Below are 6725 nucleotides of genomic sequence, written 5' to 3'. Positions count from 1 at the left end.
CACACACACACACACACACACACACACACACACACACATTCATCATTATTCCATTACACTTACGGGTAAGCAAAAATCAAAACAAGGCAATGTAGAAAACGATCAACGGAAAAGAGCAATTACTTATGGATTACCTCTCGTCAGCCATGACTTCCTGAATCACCCTAGTTTCGGCGTGCATACGTGCGTGGATTTAAAACCATGGAACTAGTCCAGTGATCGTAAACATCAGTGAGGTAGTGGAAATTACTAAGGAAATATCTTAGAACATGAAAGACAACAACATACAAGTGAGACAGAAAATTAAGGACTAAAATACATGTGATGTAGTACCGTAATATATATGTAGGGGTAGTGTTTCATTGTGCGTCTCCTCTAAATTTTGTAGAGTGTCAGTTATTGTTGGGTGGGGAGTAAAGTATTTTGTGGTCTTGAAGAAAATAGCCAGTCTTTTGAATGCAGTCCTTGCTATGTTAAGAATGTTATTTGCCAGGGCAGCTCCTTGGATCGTGAGGATTATTATTTGGAGTTGTCTTAAGATATTTAGCTGAAAGTTTGCTAATGTTGAATTAGAGTGTGATGCTATGTTGTTTTCTTGATCTGTGGTAATGTTTATATAGTTTTCTTTTTGTTGCTGAGACAAGACTGGGATGGCACTATGGCAGGATTCTTTTAAGGGCTGCATTTATAGAGTCAGTAGTGCTGCTTTTGCGCGTGGTGTCTTAGTTGAGCATGAGTGATGTGTGGTTGAAGAACGTTAGAAAGGAATGAAGGTTCGTATCACCTACACAAGAGTCGGTGTTGTTGCATATAACAACTGTTAAGTCATTGATGTATAGAAGAAAGACTGCAGAAGACAAAACGGAACTCTAGGACAGAAACAACTCTGTTGTCAATACGCGCTGCGATAGTGTGATCTGATTAAAAGCTACTGATCGAAGACATGAGGGGTAAATGAAACCAATAAGTAGGCAGTTTCGATAAGAAATTTTCAAAGTGGACACAGTTGAAAACTTTACTAATGTTGAGAGCAGCAATTCGTTTACCAAATTTCTACAATGTGAGAATACACTGGTGGTTGACAGAGGAACGTAGTTTCCCAATAGCCCTGTCTTTATAGAAACCATAGTGGCAAGGTTATTCAAGAGAAAGAGATTCCAGGTGTTGTGGAAGATAATGGCTCATTGAACACAATCAACGTCGTGTTACATACTTCGATTTCAAAGAATGAATGCAAATAAAATTCTCTTTACAAGGGCTGAAATTTTGTAGGAGGTGGGGATAGTTGATTACATCGAAATCCGTTGCTCAACTGGTATTTATTTTATCAACACCGAAAAGATGAAAGGCAAAGTCGACTTCCAAGGAATCTGAACTTAGAACGTAAAGCCGGAAAAAATGTTGCAAAGCATTTTATCTGGCGTGCTAATGATTTTGCCAGCTCGCCACCTTAAAGAAATCCAAATATGATGGCTCACTTCAACAGAGAAGATTTAAAATACAAGATGGTTTTACAGAATCGTCTTTTGAAAGTTTGGACTTCATTTTCTAAGACGATTCTTAAAGTGCTTATTCAAGAATGTGGTTTTCAATTCTGATTTCTAAAGTACAAACAATTTCGAGGGTCGGAAGTTACATAAAATCCAAGTCAAAGATTCCGTTGATTAACATGGATTAATAATTTCATAATTAATTATATAAGTGTTAATTATTCATCATATAAAACGTATGAGAAACTTATATAGCACCGAAGCTATATAAATTACAGTTATGTTGATATTGCAATGCTTCAGTTATTACAACCAGATGTTTTTATGTCTTGCTATGAACCCGAAATTATTTTAAAGCCATTCCAGATCAAATTTCGTACACACAACTAATCCCGATATTTAATGAAGCATAATGTAATTTCTTCTCCCACAACAGATTCCAAATATATTGCCAGTATCAGAGTGTATTCTACAGGGTGCGGCAGAAATACTTCCCACATTTTAAACTTTCACCTATGTGTTGCTAATGAACTTATGCAAGTACCAATGATGTTTTCATTTAGCTAATGAAAAACAAAAACTGCAATCCTTTCTTTAAACAACAGTAAAATTAATTTTTCATAAATGTTGTTTCTTTTTCCTTTTGTCAACCTTTCAAATGTGGGAGGTATTTCTGCCGCACCCTGTAGATATTAACTACATGACAATCTCACGGAAATCAGCCAGTTCGCACAGTTCATCCGAGGGTTCCCCTCACTGAAGGTCTGGAGAGATCCGTTCGTTTACCGTAGAAAAAAAAATTACTACGCTCAAAGAGAGCCTCATCACTCGGCAAACGAAAAGTATGGAATGGTAACGTGCCCGCCATGCGCCGTCGTTACAATGTGTCCTGCGACGATCCGAAAATTTTATTTCTCACGTCGCAATATGTGCGGCCTCGATTACTTCCTTCCATCATTTCCGCGTCGTGAATGGAGACCATAATCTCACGTCAATGCGTTAAAGTATCAAAGCTAGAATCTATATCAACAAAAGCTTTCTCAGACAAAACAAAGTAAACTTTAATTGTTTTAATAAAATTAATTATCTCGGCAATTTTATTTTAAACCGGTTTCAGTTCGATTTCTTATTTTGCGGGGCAACTAAGACCAGTGTAGAATGCAGTGATTTATAATAGCATCCAGATGTTGTTCGTTTTCATGCAGTCTACCGTAGAGAGTGTTTCATTGGTACAAATGGTGACACGTGACTTTCATGGTAATTTCCGGTCTTTAAGGCTGTTATTCAGAATATGAAAAATGTTAACTTTTGTAGAGCCTGGCATTTGTTTGCAACCTGACTTTACAAACATACACACACACACACTCACGAAAAACCAAACACATTTGATAATTAACTTCCATCAATGAAATAGATATATGCTTATAGCTTCTCATTTGCTTGGTGATATCTGGTAGAGTTTCTTCACATTGGAAATGTATTAACCTGGGCAGTTACAGGCTGGCGTATTTATAACATTACATTCGGTGAGAGCTTTTTTACTTTCGTTATTACGTGTATTAATATTAGGCTATTGAGAGAGGTTGTATAAATAAGGCTGAGGAAACTTGTAAAGCAAAACTGAATGTTGACGTTTATCATGATATATTCGTCAATGTCGGCAGACTATTGCAAAATGTGATAACAAACTGTATCGCGTGAGAGAGAGAGGAATTTTACATACTCCATGTTCTACTTAATCTTTTAGCATTGTTTCAACATTTTTCAAGCAAGATAATTGACTCTACCAACGTAGGAGACTTTATTTCTTTGTGTAACCGTTTCAGATATTTTATAAGAAGCAATCTGAATCTCTTCAGAAACTGTTTATATATTTCAAAAAAAAATTATTTGCCTCTTGTTTGTCTTTCTGAGAGTATTTTGAATGAATCTAGAAACTGTTATCTATATTTTATCTTTTACTTGTTTCAATCATTGGACTGCGACCATCCTGGGGCACCGCTTTCCTTGAAGGGTGTTACTTAAACGAAACGCCCCTATTATTTATCTGGCACTTATTCTATCTGTCTCTTATGTCTGACTGCTATGTTACGAGGACGTAAACAAACTAACATCAATTGTCAAGCGAAGGCGGAGACAAACAGACAGAAACACACACATTCAACGGGCTTTTACACAGTTTCGTCTATCAGATTCACTTACCAGGCACTGGTCGGCCAGGGGCTATAGTAGAAGACACTTACCCAAGGTGCCGTACGTTAGAACTGAACCCGAAACCAAGTGATTGCAAAACGAGCTTCTAAACCAACTTTTAAAATATTTGCCTGCTTTGCTTATCGTTTTAAAAATCTCTTTAAATAATTTGAATGTTTTCCTTAAAGAAATAAATGATTACATTTCAAATGTCTTTATCTTGCAAGAAAGCTTTGATTCAGATGTCATCGGATTTATATCCACATACCAAGCACAGCAATGAAGAAGGGTTTTCATTTCAATACGAAGAAAACAAAAGTATAAATAAATGTCGCTATATTTGTGATAAGCTTGAGTCTTAACACAAAGGCAGCGGAATTTTGTTCAATAAGTAGATACGAAGCATGCTCATTCTTGGATTTTCTTATTTATGAAAACTACGTTTCGTACTTGGAATTTTATCTGTTATGCGGGTATGTATGACTATACATGTGTGTGTATATATGAGTGTGAAGACTTAGGAAAATTGTTCAATCAACTAAGTAGAGCTTATGTAAATAAAAGCAGAAAGAGAACTTAGGTTTTTATCTTTTTTTTAAAATTTCGCGTTACCGCTTATCGCAAACAACTGGCGTCGTTGTTTTCAATCTAGAACAGCAAAATGTTGATCGAAACGAAGCCCTTAAATATTAAAGATTTTAATATTTAAATAGGAATATAAATCTGGCCTCTGACTAATGTACTGTTATGTAAGTGAAAGATTGTCTAAAATCATAACGTGGAAACACTAAGAATGAAAGAGAATGACTAAAGAAGAGATTTATTCGACTAAACTTTTCAAGGTGGTGCTCCAGCATGGCGCAGTCAAATGACTGAAATAAGTAAAAAAAAAATTGAAGATACCCAGGGATATTTCAGGTTTAGCTTCGGTCTTCCATTCAATAAGAACAAATCAAGACTGAGGGACTGAAGTTAGGTCTTAAGGAGACGGTTTCTATCATTTTTTCTACATTACTAAAGCCGTCCTCGGCTGGGATTTGAACACTCGTCGACAAATTTACGAATTGGTAATTCAACCAAGTCGTGAACAGCTTATACAACATACAAGCATGCGTAGATATAGGCACACAAACAAACATATTTATATAGCGATCACGCACACACACACACACACACACACAGCGAATGCAGGCCAAACACGCATACACAGAAACAAACACAAACATGCTGGTATGTTTATGCAGGGTGCAACAGTCGATTCTGTGTCCGCTGATCTGTAAGTATTTGTGCACGAGCGTATATATATTGTTGTGCACGGTTGCAAATTGCAACTAAAGTGCGTGTGAGAATGTGTACATGTATGTATGTATGTATGTATGTATGTATGTATGTATGTATGTATGTATGTGTGTATGTGTGTGTGTACATATAACGTTACCAAGTGTATCATATAAGAGCGATAAAGAGTTATGGCCTGTGCTATTAGAGGTTGAGGTTGTGGTGATAGAATAAAGGGTGGATATGGAATTTGTAAGACATGCAGTGAGCTGCGGGTGTTTGTTACGGTGCACTGTTTCAGACTGAAGATAACCTACAGCGTAGAAATATATTTGAGAATCATCACAATCACCAACATCGCCACCACCACCACCACCACCACCACAGCAGCCGCCGCCACCGCTTCGACCGCCACCGTCTACATTACCATCATTAAGACCACTGCCATCACCACCACCACCATCACCTCCACCACCATCACCACCACCACCATCACAGTAATCATCACTACAACCGCCACCACTTGGAGATTTATGATTTCGTACTGGCTTTCTTGTGTGTTTGTAGGAACATACACATATATGAATACATGATGTATATGCATACACATATGCCCGCACACACAAACACACACACACATGCACATATATATATGCATTAAAATTAAATATTCTAGCAGTACTGCAACGACTTGACTGTCAAGGGTCCACAACTGCTCGATATTCTGCCAAACAACCTCAAAGATTGTAGAGGTGTAGATGTGGATGTCTTGAAAGGGCTTCTGGACACTGTTCAGGAATAGTGAGCGTTGGCACTCCGTCGCTTACGACGTCGAGGGTTCCAGTTGATCCGATCAACGGAACAGCCTGCTCGTGAAATTAACGTGCAAGTGGATGAGCACTCCACAGACACGTGTACCCTTAACGTAGTTCTCGGGGATATTCAGCGTGACACAGAACTTGACAAGGCTGACCCTTTGAATTACAGGCACAACAGAAACAGGAAGCAAGAATGAGAGAAAGTTGTGGCGCAAGAGTACAGCAGGGTTCACCACCATGCCCTGCCGGAGCCTCGTGGAGCTTTAGGTGTTTAAGCTCAATAAACACTCACAACGCCCGGTCTGGGAATCGAAACCACGATCCTATGATCACGCGTCCGCTGCTCTAACCACTGGGCCATTGCGCCTCCACCCTGAATACATTATAAACGCAATAGAAATCGGACACACTTGTCAGTCTGCAAACCTTTCAGTATTACAAATAAGATCATAGTCTTGTACGCTATAAGTTGCTATCAAGCGCTTATTTCTTGCCCGGGTTAAGTTTTTGCACTAGCGAGCAAAAAGATTGAGATACAACCCCCACCACACACACATTCACACATATATGCATGCGTGTATGTATGTGAGTGTTTGTGAGTGCATGTATCTATGTATGTATATGTGTATATATGTTTATGTATAAATGTATACATATATACATATATGTGCATAAATATATACATATATATATATATATATATATATATACATAGATGCATACACACATGCTTACATATATATGTGTGTGAATATATATACACACACACACACACCCCTTATACACATTATACTGTCTATCTCCTTCACTTTATACACACACACACACACACACACACACATATATGTATAATATAAATACATATATGTATATATACACATACCTTTTGTTTTCTGTAAATTTGAATTCTCTCTCTCTCTCTCTCTCTCTCTCTCTCTCTCTCTCT

General features: G+C 37.7%; 2 protein-coding genes across 3 annotated transcripts in view; one reads left to right on the top strand and one right to left on the bottom strand.

Annotated features, from left to right (window-relative positions):
* LOC106877379 (uncharacterized) overlaps positions 1-292 on the bottom strand; it is a 39397-nt gene extending 39105 nt beyond the window's left edge. The window contains exon 1 of one of the 2 annotated variants that reach the window (XR_008266088.1): positions 135-292. The gene's annotated coding sequence lies outside the window, so the exon portion shown is untranslated. The remainder of the gene's footprint in view (positions 1-134) is intronic. The other variant, XM_052974568.1, reaches the window with a different exon arrangement.
* The window catches only part of LOC106877380 (solute carrier family 28 member 3), a 184474-nt gene that overhangs the window by 13903 nt on the left and 163846 nt on the right, over positions 1-6725 (top strand). The window lies entirely within an intron of this gene.

The sequence above is a fragment of the Octopus bimaculoides genome, chromosome 18 (assembly GCF_001194135.2).
Source record: "Octopus bimaculoides isolate UCB-OBI-ISO-001 chromosome 18, ASM119413v2, whole genome shotgun sequence".
NCBI lineage: Eukaryota > Metazoa > Mollusca > Cephalopoda > Octopoda > Octopodidae > Octopus > Octopus bimaculoides.
The sequence above is the reverse complement of the archived record's forward strand: the minus strand, read 5'-3'. Positions and strand labels throughout refer to the sequence as shown.